General features: G+C 38.5%; 1 protein-coding gene across 4 annotated transcripts in view; it reads right to left on the bottom strand.

Annotated features, from left to right (window-relative positions):
- The window catches only part of LOC105027840 (spectrin beta chain, non-erythrocytic 1), a 75,272-nt gene extending 74,541 nt beyond the window's left edge, over positions 1-731 (bottom strand). For 2 of the 4 annotated variants that reach the window (XM_010900139.5, XM_010900141.5), the window contains exon 1: positions 304-731. The gene's annotated coding sequence lies outside the window, so the exon portion shown is untranslated. The remainder of the gene's footprint in view (positions 1-303) is intronic. The other 2 variants (XM_010900145.5, XM_010900143.5) reach the window with 1 other exon arrangement.
- Between the last annotated feature and the right edge of the window lie 14,809 nt (positions 732-15,540).

The following is a 15,540-nucleotide window of genomic DNA, read 5'->3' as shown; positions in this document are numbered from 1 at the left end:
AGAGGATGAGGAGAGGGGAGGCAACTAGCAATCAAGCTAGCTGGCGAACACTGACTCAAACAAAGGCAACACAGCATGGCGAGGTAGTCAATTGAAGACACCTTGTTAGCCAAGTTGAGAGCCATTGTTTTATTACTGTATTGACAATATATGAGTAAATAATGTGCTATTTTAAAATGTCAATAAAGGGCATCCCAATAACGGCTTTACCTGAATATTCGGAGTAGTCCACGTTTGCTAGCTAGCTAACGTTAGCTGGTTGGTGGTGGAGGTGTTTGAGAAGAAGAAAAAAATCACTCTTACCCTCTCTCGTGGTTTATCTTCGTTAGTGGAAGGGTCTCGATATTTGTACGGCGTCAAAAATAAGATATAAAACTAACATAAATATAGTCTCTTGTTACAGGCATCAGTGACTTAATTTAATGTTAATGATTAAAATCCCACTTGCAGCGCATTTTGTTAAATCCGCATCCTTGAATCAGATCTGTTCACGCTGCTTGTGCAGCACGACGTTCTGCGAAACATAACAAGCAGCCCTCTACATTTGAACTAATAACGGTAATGCAATGGTTGTACTCGCAAAGCATAACAACATCTTTATACAAGTTATCATCTGTGGTGCCCGCAGGTTCCCAGTCTTCTTAGCTAACCTCCGACCGTCGTTCCCTACAGTTCGCTCAACAGGGAGAAAGCAAGGAAGAATGAATGATAAGGGAAGGTGGGGGGCTGAGCTCAATCACATTCAAATACCGCGTACACACTCAATCAAAACCTCCACAAAATAACTCCTGTGGACACCCTGTTCCTGGTGCCATCGCTGTTTGATAATTCCAGACTTACTTCAAACCTACAATTATTAATCGAAATATTGGGCTTCTTTTTGGGGCCCATGAATGCTAGGCGTACTCGATATATTTTCTGCAATTGTGAGCTGAGGAACGTTACATTTGGAGGGCGTCGTGTTGTAGTAGCCTACATTACACTGTAATTGAGCCTGACCAAAATGTATGCAATTCATTATGTGAAACACGTGTTGGTCTAACTTAAAATGTTTAATTCACTATCGATGTGATCATCCTGGCAAATCGATGTTAGATAGCCCGCAACGTAGAAAAAGCTAATAAGCAATTACTAAGCTAGCATGCATTTTTATGTTACAATTTAGTTATTTTGCACAGAACAACTGTCACAGAAAATGACAACGGTTGAAAAAGCAAAGCAACTGTATTTTCTATATATTTCAAAGACAAGCAATAACTTTTACTTTAGTCTTACAGTAACTGTAGACAGAGAAGCAGAAATTGCTCTATTAAGTGAAAAGTATAAGCTTTGTCAATGTTTTTGACAAATAGGCTAGGAAAATGCTAGCATATTCTGGCTTTAGCCATTAACCAGTTTGGTCTATGAACTGTTTCATGTCTGTGCACTCTAAGTTTTATCTACTTCCAACCACTCCATTATAAGCTTCACTCAGCCTTATAATGCACAGAATATAAAGCCCCCAGGTTAGACATTCTGCATCTGGACTCAACAGTGTCAGCAAGGTGAACCAGTACAATCATGTATAGCTGAAGCTGTAGTAAAAGCAATCAACTTTGGTATCCCCATTTAGATAAGTTGATATGTGTATATTTTTTAATGTCCTCCTGGGGACCAAACATCCCTCACTATATAGTAAAACAAAACATTTGACCTTGCTTGTTTTTTTTTCTATACAGTATGTTTTTCCATACATTTGTTGAATAATCTGTATCTCTGCCTTGATAATTTGGGAATGGTCAACCAACCCAGCTTAGATGTCCATGCTTTGCTCTCTCCCTGTCCTCATTCAAACTCAAATTGTTTTGTAGGCAGGAGAAACATTGTGTTAGTATTGGCAAATGTTCAATGTATACGATTATAATTGTTATGAACAACACTAATAATTGTAAAAAAAAAAAATAGTTATAATAAAAAAATTGAAAACCAACAATAAAACTGTCCTTTTCAAAAAGGTTGACTGCATTTCAATATAAGTAGTTTGCAGTGTTGTTTTTTATCCACTGGCTGCCCTTTTCTCATGGCAATGAGTTACAAATCTTGCAACTGTGATTGTGTGATGCTATTTTGTCTAAAACATATTTAAATGTTTTCAAATTCTATGGGGCCAATCATTTTTTGGGGGAACCTGTCTCTAATGTCATCAAATACTTGGCAAAAGATTAAGAAGTGCATCTCTGTTCTCACATAGCCTATCTTTTTTCGGGAGTGTAGAGTTTTTTCAGTGTTCAGTAGCACCCCCTCCCCCAGTCGCTCCATTCCATCACTGGCCGTGTGTTCTGTCCCTACCTGGTCCCCCCTTTTTAATGGAGGGCCCATCCACAATCCACAATGACAAAGGGAAAGAGCTGAGTGCAGGATATCAGGGTGCTACTGGCAGCCAGGCTCTGGCCGGCACAGTGCTTACACAGGGGTGCTTTCTGCAGATTGCAGCAGTTTGAGCTAAACCCCTGTCTGTCCACTCATTATGGGCAGGACCTAGAGCGGGAGGGGGGCATAACGGGAATGAGGGATCGAGTGGGGTCACGGTACGCCAATTTGCTTGTTACATGGACAATTTGTTTCACACAACATGTTCACATTGCTATCCATGCTCACATCAAGGTTCCCTCACATTACAGGTGTCTCACTTGAGTGTGGTTGATAATCCTATCATCAGGCTGGGTATGTATAGCATGTGACTCCAGCCCGGAACATTGCCCGTCACCAGGCTCCCATTTCTTTGACACATTAATAACCTGTGGTCTTAAAGGCTTCGGCTAACCCTGGAGGGAGAGGGGAGGAGATGGATGTATATGTCATCTATGTCAGAAAGAACATGGCCTCTACCACAACACTCAGCATCAGTCCCACCTAATATTCCTTAGTGCTGACCTTTTCTCTCAGCTATTACCTGAGATATGTGGTTTACTTCAGAAGAATAAGCTTTACCGTCTGAGGGCTTACACGTAATGGCTTAATGTCAAGGTCAAAATTACAGAGTGGGAATATATACTATTATTGTTATTATTATTGTATTCTAGTTGACAGGAATACATATTTTATATCATTATATAGATCCTAAAAGAATGCGGATGGAGGTCTTCAATATCCCCTAATCAAAGTTTGTTTCTTCAGATGACAGTGAACTATCCAGTACATTATATCTGAGCAGGGTGTTAAGAGTTTTACAACCATGTCAGCATTATTTACTTGATATTAAAACTCCAAGTGACAGACCTCAATCTCATGTCAGTTACGTTTATTATTCCTACCAATTAATGTTACAATTTTAATGCGGTCAAGCATTTTGGGTATAAATACTGCTACCTTAAGCGATCTGTCACGACCACCTCCCCAGACCCACAACCAACCAACAAAGAAACTCAGAGTTGCAGTCACCAGCAAAGTGGAGCCGGTATCTAACCATGACTCTCTGGTCTATACGACCTACTAAAAAGTTATTTATATTCCTCCAACTGCTTTTTGGAGACATCTCTCCGGGACAGCGATCCTATTTCTGGTGTCTTTCTTGCTCATTCTCCCTCTCACCCTCCCTTCGACACATCTCCCTGCCTCCCTAAACTAGTTGCCGAAGGTCACCCAAGCTGTTCTAGTTTGAACTTTTAGAATAATTAGACAGAATGAAACCAGGACAGGGAAGGGTGGAGGCTCATTGAGATCAGGGGACAAGGCTAGAAGCAGGTCTGTTATGTATCAATGTTCAGGACCAGTGAAGACATACTGGAGCTCAGCGGTCAAGGGCACCCTATACACAACAACCCATCTGGTAGCAAATATTACTTTTTCCTCATTCACTCCACTTCAATGAAATCCCAAGTTGACAACTTGACTCAGTAAGTATCCTAGTAGTGCATGATGGGTATTTAAGATGCAATCATCTTGATGCAATCATCTTAAGATGCCAAGTGTGTGCGTATAGTGGAAAGATGAATAGTACAGTTGAAACCATCACTCTCCTTTTCCCTTTTAAGGCCAGCTTAATTTTCATCCTGATTCATGACAGAACCACGGATTAACTGTAACTGCACAGCATCCATTAGCCTGAATTGAAGTTTACAGTGCCTTTGCACCTGTGCAAGGACTGAAAAGACTGAGGAAGCCTTCCAACAAACAATGCAGCCTCTCATTCAAGCCTGTACTATAAATCATATGGTAAACCTGACTTTGGACTCAAGCTCTAAAAAGCGGAGCTGGTTAGAGCTCCAGTTTCAGAGTGAGGCTGTAGCAGATCTGAGAATGACCTGATTTGTGAGCCTTGTTACCCTAGTGGTGGAGAGTGGCACTGATTAGATCAGGTATCGGAAGAATCAGCCCATCGTACAAACAGAACCTGATAAACCATCCATTCATCTTCATGATCCTTCTGAAAACTCCCACAATGAATTTCTTAATGTGCCGTTATGGCCCCAAAAAAATGTGTAGCAATAAAGTTTAATAGGTTATCGTTGTAGCATTGCCTTTACGATATGCAATGTTCCACTCTGCAATTCCATCCTATCCATTCAGCACTATTTTCTGTAATGTGTTGTTCCCTTAGAACCTTAGTATGTTCCTCTGAAATACAATGCTTAAATTGATGATGTCCTACCAGGGACCATGGTCACGTGCCATCTATTGTGTTTATGAATCAAGATGTCTTTGTGAAAGTGGTCTTGCTAAGGGTTCTGGGTACTGGCCTTAGGACATGCGCTGAGCGTTTTAATCCAGAATGGTACAGGGAATATGCTCGTGAGCAACAGTAGATGAGCTGGTAACAGTAGGAGTTCTATTATGTAACAGTCAGTTTGTGTAGGAGTGGTGGCTTTAAGTGGGTATTAATATACTGTATTTCTGACCCCATCTGAACAGTGCATATATTATAACTGTGAAATTTACAGTAGTGCCCCACATATAAAATGCCACCACCCCAGCTCCACTCCACCCTGGACCTTGTGGACCATGCTGCCCATGTGGGAAATTTGTCCTGTTAATATTAAATTAATATTTTTCTTTATCTGGCTGAAGAGATGAGCGATGGGCTGGAAAACAGGAAGTGAGACAGTATAGAGGAAGGCCCACCACCTATGGCCCAGTTTCCATTCTGACAGGAATAGTCTTTCTCACTCATTAGGCTCTAACATTATGTTCATCCTTGCAGTTTCACACAGAGAACCAGTCAATCATGGATGCTGATGCTATGCAACCACAGTATTGTTCTCATTTTCACCAGCTTGCCAGTAAAACATGGAGCTCATAGCGATTTATGTGTTAACCAAATCCTTTCTGGTCCACATGTACAGTATGTGATGTAAGAGAAGAGAGATATAAAGCATTGGTTCTCATCAGTTTGAGTAGCAAATTTTATGCTTCTAGGAAACCCATTACTGTCACAATATATGTAAAGAGCATGTAAATCTGATCAAAGGTGATGTTGCTGAACTTTAACCCTGATCCCCCTGGAATTGCCTTGCCTTTCAATGACTCTGCACACTTTAAATTGCCCAGCATTTTTATTCTGTTTTTCATCTTTCTTCACTTCTCTCTTAAAACACATAGAAGAGATACATTAACAGCATGTTATGCCTGTAAAAAAACACATCTGACTTATTAATGTACTGATACGGTATGTATACAATTTTAAGTATTCTCTGTGATAAATAGCTCTCAACAGTTTCATGCAAGGGTTCCCCCTGGTGGATAAAGAATTAATAAAACATGGGACACAGCTGCCACAAACAACATGGAACCAAAATGTATACAAGTCGATTTCTTATGTGAATTTAAGGACAGCAGTAATGATACAACACAAAATGTATATGTTGCCCTGTTCAAAAGATTTATATAACATCTAAAACAGCAAATACAGTAGGTATTGTTAAAATAATATAATCCACAGCCAAAATATTCATCTCATCCCATTCCTCAACATAACTTACCATAAACAAACATAGCCTAAACCACAAAATGTTGCAGTTATATTCAAACATAAAATGAGTAATAAAATGTGTGCAAAATATGCATATTTGTCTGACAGGGTTAAAAGTGTGGAGGAGATATGACTTGCTGGGATGCAAAGTAGGTACTGTAGGAAATAGGACAGTAAAGCTAGTAGCTACACTACTCACTGATATACAAGCATATGGTTGAGAACGACCATTCCTCCCAAGTCAGGTAAATACAATATTCCCTATCTTACAGAGCAATTCTTGATTTACAGTGTTGCTGTAACGTGCTTGGTTCAATTACTTGTTTATGTTAGATACTTTTATCAGGTGTAGTATTTTTCAGATGAAAAATATAAATGACACTATTCTTAATACATCATATACTGTAAAATACAGTATTTCAGAACACCAAAAGAAACAGATGAATGTAATGTACAATTGAAGTACTTAAGTTTAGTACTTGTACACACATCGATCAACATAAATAATTGCTTGATTTCAAATTAAACATTTTGAGTATAAAAGAATATGCCTCACTGTCCCAATAATTACAACATACAATGTATCACTTACATGTTGAAATGTTTTGCTATGTTTAAATTATGGAGAGCAACAGTTCAGGCAGAAAAACAACAAGAAAATACACTGGGAAAACAACAAAGAAGTCCATCACAAAACATCATGGACAGAGGTGATATCATAAGCATGTAGGAAGGGGTGAAAGTGGTTGGAAGACAGGACCCGAGGCACAAAGAGACTGAGGGCAAACATTCCTTTAATAGTTTCTTTCCAAAACAACAGAAAGGAGCGGCAGCAACCAAGAACAAAAATACACATGGCACAAACAATAAATCCACAACTTAGGTAGAAAAATAGCATCTCAAATAGGATCTCCAATTACAGACAACACAGGGCTGCTGCCTCTAATTGGGGACAACCAAAAAACTAAACATAGAAATGTCAAGATAGGCATCTCTGCAGTCAGGTCCTGACAATAGTAAAAAAAAATTGTTAACATTACATGCAGTGTTAACATTACATGTAGCCATATCAATGCTGGTTTTGCATGATTTCCTAATTTGCAAGATACATAAAGGACAGCTACATTACTACTCGATCTTTCAGGCAAATGAAGTTACCCATGGATTAAATGTTTCTTAGTGGTACTCTGAAGTTAATAATTGTGAACTTTCAGACCTGTTATATGAACTTCTTGAAATTCACCCTCTTCAGTCCCGATCGTAAACATTCTCTTGTTCATTCTGGTTTGTTAAATCAGCTTCTTATTAAAGTTTTTCACACAGCAAATGTTAGTTCTGAAAGTGAGTACTAAGGATGCGTTTGATCACTGATCTGACATGTTTATAAAATTGTTTAAGTCATAAATCGCATGGCAGGATGATTTCAAATAACCTGCTGGAATCTGCCTGTATACTTCAACTATCTGAGCAGCCTGTTCTGTAAAAATAACATTACCCCATGTATTTTATAACCACAGGCCTGTTTCCTACCAGGAACATACACGAGGGAATGTCCAGGTCACAATATGGCAGAGAAAACCCTTTCCCTCCTCATTATAATTACAGGCAAGTGGATGCTCTTTCCATAAAAACAAAACATAACAGTTCCAACATTGGATTTACATTCAGGTACAATATAGATAGAATTTGTTTTTCAAAACAATTCAATAATAAAAATCCAAAATGTATGTTCTTGTAAATAACTAAACTAAATTGCTTGGAATATTGGAATCAATGGTTCACTTATTACATTTCTGTATTGAAATTTGTCCCTCCTCAGAGACAATCAGTGATGAATAATACAAACGTATTCATCACTTTGAATAATACAAATTCTGTTGAATTTTAAGACGTTTAAATGTGTGTCTTGTTACAGGAATTGTGCCCAACACAACGTCACCGTTGCCAGTCAATTATGTTCGCAGGTAAACCTTTTTATATGTACATATTAGTAGTTAGCATATGATCATATCCACAGCAGCCATTAGTGTCGTTAAGTGTACTACTCAAAGACAGAATGAAAGGTTTTTCACAATAGTGGTTTCAGAATTCAATTTAGCAATCTTTCAGAAACTGACCAGATGTTGTAACCGCTAGGTTGTTTACTGCATGTATACAACTCCTCTGATTTACAATATCTTTGGTTTTAATGTTTTGTTGCCTCTTGTTTACTCCATTCATTTTTAAATGAAAAGGCAATTGTTATTTTGTTCCATACATCTCAATACTTGTTTAGAAAGAGTGGGCAAGCATATGTCACCGAACAACGCATTACTGCTCCTGGAGTTGTGGATCCTACAGTATCATCTAAAATATCACCCACAGACATGTCTGCAAGATTATCCACATCCATGTACACAACATTCCCATCAATCAAAACTGAAACCCTACCCACAAATACAACATCCCTATCAATAAAACCTGAAACATCACACACAATTTTTACATCCCTATTAACCAAAACTGCAACATCATTTCCAGCCACATACACAACATCTGCTTCAACGGAACGTGAAACATTATCCACAATGACATACACAAAATTCCCATCAACCAAAACTGAAAGGTCATCCTCAACCCTATCAACTGAACCTGAAACATCATCAACAACTAAAACATTCCCATCATCTGAACCTGAAACATCATACACAACTACAAAATTCCAAAACACCAAAATTACAAAATCATCCACAATTATAACATCGCAATCAACAGAACCTAAAACATCATCCTCAAGTTCTACAACCCTATTGATCAAAACAACATCCCCAGTCACATACACAACATTCCCATCAACTAAAGCATCATTCACAACTACACCATTCCCCTATACCAACACTACAACATCATCCACAACCACAACATCCCCAACAACTGAACCTGAAACAACATCCACAACCTCTATATCCCTATCAAACAAAAGCGCAACATCACTACCAGCCACATACACAACATTCACGTTAACAGAACCTGAAATATTATCCACAAAAACATACATAAAATTCCCATCGAACAAAACTGAAACTTCATCCAAAACTAAAGCATCCCTATCAACAAAACCTGTAACATCATTCACAACAACCCACACAGCATCCCAGTCAACTGAAACTGAAAAATCATCCACATCTACAATATCCCCATCAACTGAACTTGAAGCATCATCCAGAGATTCTATATCAATAGCGACCAAAACAGCAGCACCTTCCTCAAACACATACACCACATTCCTATCAACTGAAACATCCACAGCTAAAATATTCCCATCCACCAAAATTACAACATCCTCCACAATAACAAAATCCATATCAACTGAACCTGAAACATCATCCATGACTCCTACATCCCTATCAACCAAAACGGAAACACCATTACCAGCCACATCCACAACATCTGAAATATTGTCCACAAACCCATACATAAAATTCCCATCGACCAAAACTGAAACTTCATCCAAAACTAAAGCATCCCTATCAACAAAACCTGTAACATCATTCACAACAACCCACACAGCATCCCAGTCAACTGAAACTGAAAAATCATCCACATCTACAATATCCCCATCAACTGAACTTGAAGCATCATCCAGAGATTCTATATCAATAGCGACCAAAACAGCAGCACCTTCCTCAAACACATACACCACATTCCTATCAACTGAAACATCCACAGCTAAAATATTCCCATCCACCAAAATTACAACATCCTCCACAATAACAAAATCCATATCAACTGAACCTGAAACATCATCCATGACTCCTACATCCCTATCAACCAAAACGGAAACACCATTACCAGCCACATCCACAACATCTGAAATATTGTCCACAAACCCATACATAAAATTCCCATCGACCAAAACTGAAACTTCATCCATAACTACATCATCCCTATCAACTAAACATGTTGCATCATCCACAACAACCCACACAGCATCCCAGTCAACTGAACCTGAAAAATTATCCATAACTAAAACAGCCCGAATCATCGAACATGACATGTCTTCTGAAACTACAAAATCACTATCAACCCAACCTGAAACATCATCCACAACTACAACATTCAAATCCACTATAACTGTAGCATTGTCCATACCTACAACATCCCCATCAACTGAACTTGAACCAACATCCAGGGATTCTATATCCCTATCAAACAAAACTGCAACACCTTCCCCACTCACATACACCACATTCCCATCACCTGAAACATCTACAGCTACAACATTGCCATCCACCAAAACTACAACATCTTCCAAAATTACAAAATCCACATCAACTGAAGCTGAAACATCATCCAAACCTAGTACAGCCACAATAACCAAACCTGTCACATCTTCCAGAACTTCAAGATCTCCATCAACCCAACCTGAAACATCATCCACAACTACAACATTATCATCCAATATAACTGTAATATCATCCACATCTACAACATCCCTATCAACTGAACTTGAAGCATCATCCAGAGATTTTATATCAATAGCAACCAAAACAGCAGCACCTTCCCCACTCACATACACCACATTCCAATCAACTGAAACATCCACAGCTACAACATTCCCATCCACCAAAATTACAACATCCTCCACAATTAAAAAATCCCTATCACCTGAACCTGAAACATCTTCCATGACTCCTACATCCCTATCAACCAAGACTGAAACACCATTACCAGCCAAATCCACAACATTCATTTTAACAGAACCTGAAATATTGTCCACAAACCCATACATAAAATTCCCATCGACCAAAACTGAAACTTCATCCAAAACCACATCATCCCTATCAACAAAACCTGTAACATCCTCCACAACAACCCACACAGCATCCCAGTCAACTGAACCTGAAAAATCATCCACATCTATAATATCCCCATCAACTGAACTTGAAGCATCATCCAGAGATTCTATATCAATAGCGACCAAAACAGCAGCACCTTCCTCAAACACATACACCACATTCCTATCAACTGAAACATCCACAGCTACAACATTCACATCCACCAAAATTACAACATCCTCCACAATAACAAAACCCATATCAACTGAACCTGAAACATCATCCATGACTCCTACATCCCTATCAACCAAAACGGAAACACCATTACCAGCCACATCCACAACCCTCACTTTAACAGAACCTAAAAGATTATCAACAACCACATACATAACATTCCCATCGAACAAAACTAAAACATTATCCACAACTGCATCATCCTTGTCAACAAAACCCAGAACATCATCCACAACAACTCACACAGCATCCCAATCAACTCAACCTGAAACATCATCCACAACTAATACTGCCACAATAACCAAACCTGGCATTTCTTCCAAAACTTCAAATTCTCTATCAACCAAACCTAAAACATCATCCACAACAATAACATCCCCTTCAACTGAACTGGAAGCATCATCTAGGAATTCTATTTCAATACCAACCAAAACAGCAGCACCTTCCCCAGTCACATACATTACATTCCCATCAACTGAAACATCCACAGCTACAACGTTCCCATCCTTCAAAACTACAAAATCCACATCAACTGAACCTGAAACACCATCCATGACTTCTACATCCCTATCAACCAAAACTGAATCATCATTACCAGCCACATCCACCACCATCACTTTAACAGAACCTGAAAGATTATCAACAACTACATTCATAACATTCCCATCAACCAAAACTAAAACATCATCCACAACTACATCATCCTTATCAAAAAAACCAGGAGCATCATCCACAACAACTCACACAGCATCCCAATCAACTCAACTTGAAACATCATCCACAACTATGTCATCCCCCTCCACTGAAACTGTAGAATCATCCACATCTACAACATTCCCATCAACTGAACATGAAGCATCATCTACAGATTCAATATCCATATCAACCAAAACAGCAACACCATCCCCAGCTGCATACACAACATTAACATCAACTGAAACATCCACAGCTAAAACATTCTCATCCACCAAAATTGCAACATCATCCACTACTACAAAATCCACATCAACTGAACTTGAAACATCTTCCACATTTTTTTTATCACTACCAACCATAACTACAACATCATTACCCGCCACATACACAACACTCACTTCAAAAGATCCTGAAAGATTATCAACAACCACATTCATAACATTCCCATCAACCATAACAGAAACTTCATCCATAACTATATCATTCCTATCAGTAAAATCTGGAACATCATCCACAACTACCCACACAGCATCCCAATCAACTGAATCTGAAACATCATCCACAACTAGAATAGCCCCAATTACCAAAATGTACACGTCTTCCAAAACTACAAAATCCCTATTAATCCAACCTGAAACATTATCTCCATCTAAAACATTTCCATCCAACAAAACTACAATATCATCCACAACCAAAACATCCCTATCAACGAAACTTGATGCATCATCCACAGATTCTATATCCCTATCCATAAAAACTGCAACATCCTTCCCAGCCACATCCTCAATATTAACTTTAACAGAACCTGAAAAAATATCCAGAACCACATACACAACATTCCCATCAACCAAAACTGAAACTTCTTCCACAAATACATCATCCCTATCAACAAAACCTGGAACATTATCCACAACTCACATAGCATCCCTGTCAACTGAATTAGAAAAATCATCCTCTGCTAGTAATACCTCAATACCTGAACATGAAAGGTCATCCAAAATTAGAACATACAAATCGTCAGAACTTGAAACATCCTTCACGGATTCTATATCACTATCAACCAAAACTGCAACACCAGCCACATACACAACATTCCCGACTACCAAATCCCTGTCACCTGAACCATCATTCAAAACTATAAATTACCCATCATCTTCCACAACTACAGCATTCCCAATAACCAAACCTGAGACATCAGCAAAGATGAATATATCGACATCAAGCACACTCCCAGAAACTCAGAATGCAATTATTACTCCACCGTTAACTACTTCAGGCCACAATATAATTTGGATGACAACAAAAAAAACTGTTGGTGTGACAAACAAAGCCTCAAACAGACCCAAAATATTATTTACAACTGCATCTGTGACAAACACACCTCAACCTACAACTGATGACATTGTTCAGACCATTACTTTGATTGCTCTTGTATTGATGTTGCTTTCTGTAACTATTGTTATTTACATCTTTGATAAAGTTCCTTGCACTGGGAGTTATATGTTATGATATGTCAGACAGAAAAGACACTTCTGATTAAAAGGACCTAGTTCAGGAAGTACAGTATACCACTCTAATCTCTAGTACATTATGTTTAACTATTTAGCAATAGGGACAGTTCTTAAATGTGATTTCATTTCATATATTGTCCATTGGTAGTTTCTCGGCACTGTGCCACTACCCTTGCTTTCATTTTTGTGTAATGTGTTAATAAATTGCCATATGGGTTCATTTTATTTTAAATAATATTAATACATTGTGCTGAATCTTCTTAACATTACATTTTAAATGATCAATGTTTGGCAGAAATTGCACAGGTATAAGATAAGATACATCATGTGTACATCAGGATTCCAATAAACTTGAATGATGAAAAAGTACATGGACATTCTCCTAAACATGGATGACGTTGACAATGGCATTACAGAAAAATTACATACATTTGTAAGGTTTTTGTAAGGTTTTTATAAAATAAAAACCTTACAATAACCTGGTTGAATAAGTGTGCACATCCTCTTATAACTGGGGATGTGGCTGTGTTCAGAATTAACCAATCACATTCAAACTCATGTTAAATAGAAGTCATTACACACCTGCCATCATTTAAAGTAACTCTGATTAATCAGAAATAAACTTAAGCTAGTAGGATTTTCCTGACATTTTCTTAGTTGCATCACAGAGCAAAACCCATGGTCCACATAGAGCTTCCAAAGCATCAGAGGGATCTCATTGTTGAAAGATATCAGTCAGGAGAAGGGTTACATTTTTTTTCCAAAGCATTAGATGTACAGGTGCTGGTCATATAATTAGAATATCATCAAAAAGTTGATTTATTTCAGTAATTCCATTCAAAAAGTGAAACTTGTATAATGTATACATTCATTCCACACAGACTGATATATTTTGAGTGTTTATTTCTTTTAATTTCGATGACAACTAATGAAAACCTTAAATTCAGTATCTCAGAAAATTAGAATATTGTGAATAGGTTCAATATTGAAGACACCTGGTGCCACACTCTAATCAGCTAATTAACTCAAAACACCTGCAAAGGCCTTTAAATGGTCTCTCAGTCTAGTTCTGTAGGCTACACAATCATGGGGAAGACTGCTGACTTGACAGCTGTCCAAAAGACGACCATTGAAACCTTGCACAAGGAGGGCAAGACACAAAAGGTCATTGCTAAAGAGGCTGGCTGTTCACAGAGCTCTGTGTCCAAGCACATTAATAGAGAGGCGAAGGGAAGGAAAAGATGTGGTAGAAAAAAGTGTACAAGCAATAGGGATAACCGCACCCTGGAGAGGATTGTGAAACAAAACCCATTCAAAAATGTGGGGGAGATTCACAAAGAGTGGACTGCAGCTGGAGTCAGTGCTTCAAGAACCACCACACACAGACGTATGCAAGACATGGATTTCAGCTGTCACATTCCTTGTGTCAAGCCACTCTTGAACAAGACACAGTGTCAGAAGCGTCTCGCCTGGGCTAAAGACAAAAAGGACTGGACTGCTGAGTTATGTTCTCTGATGAAAGTAAATTTTGCATTTCTTTTGGAAATCAAGGTCCCAGAGTCTGGAGGAAGAGAGCAGAGGCACAGAATCCACGTTGCTTGAAGTCCAGTGTAAAGTTTCCACAGTCAGTGATGGTTTGGGGTGCCATGTCATCTGCTGTGTTGGTCCACTGTGTTTTCTGAGGTCCAAGGTCAACGCAGCCGTCTACCAGGAAGTTTTAGAGCACTTCATGCTTCCTGCTGATGACCAACTCTATGGAGATTCAGATTTCATTTTCCAACGGGACTTGGCACCTGCACACAGTGCCAAAGCTACCAGTACCTGGTTTAAGGACCATGGTATCCCTGTTCTTAATTGGCCAGAAAATTCACCTGACCTTAACCCTATAGAAAATCTATGGGGTATTGTGAAGAGGAAGATGTGATACGCCAGACCCAACAATGCAGAAGAGCTGAAGGCCACTATCAAAGCAACCTGGGCTCTCATAACACCTGAGCAGTGCCACAGACTGATCGACTCCATGCCACGCCACATTCCTGCAGTAATTCAGGCAAAAGGAGCCCCAACTAAGTATTGAGTGCTGTACATGCTCATACTTTTCATGTTCATACTTTTCAGTTGGCAAACATAAAAAATTTTTTTTTGTATTGGTCTTAAGTAATATTAAGATTTTCGGAGATACTGAATTTGGGATTTTCATCAGTTGTCAGTTATAATAATCACAATTAGAAGAAATAAACATTTGAAATACATGAATCTGTGTGTAATGAATGAATATAATATACAAGTTTCACTTTTTGAATGGAATTACTGAAATAAATAAACTTTTTGATGA

Source organism: Esox lucius, chromosome 7 (genome assembly GCF_011004845.1).
Source record: "Esox lucius isolate fEsoLuc1 chromosome 7, fEsoLuc1.pri, whole genome shotgun sequence".
NCBI classification, from domain to species: Eukaryota; Metazoa; Chordata; class Actinopteri; order Esociformes; family Esocidae; genus Esox; species Esox lucius.
This window is presented reverse-complemented; position numbering and strand designations above follow the sequence as displayed.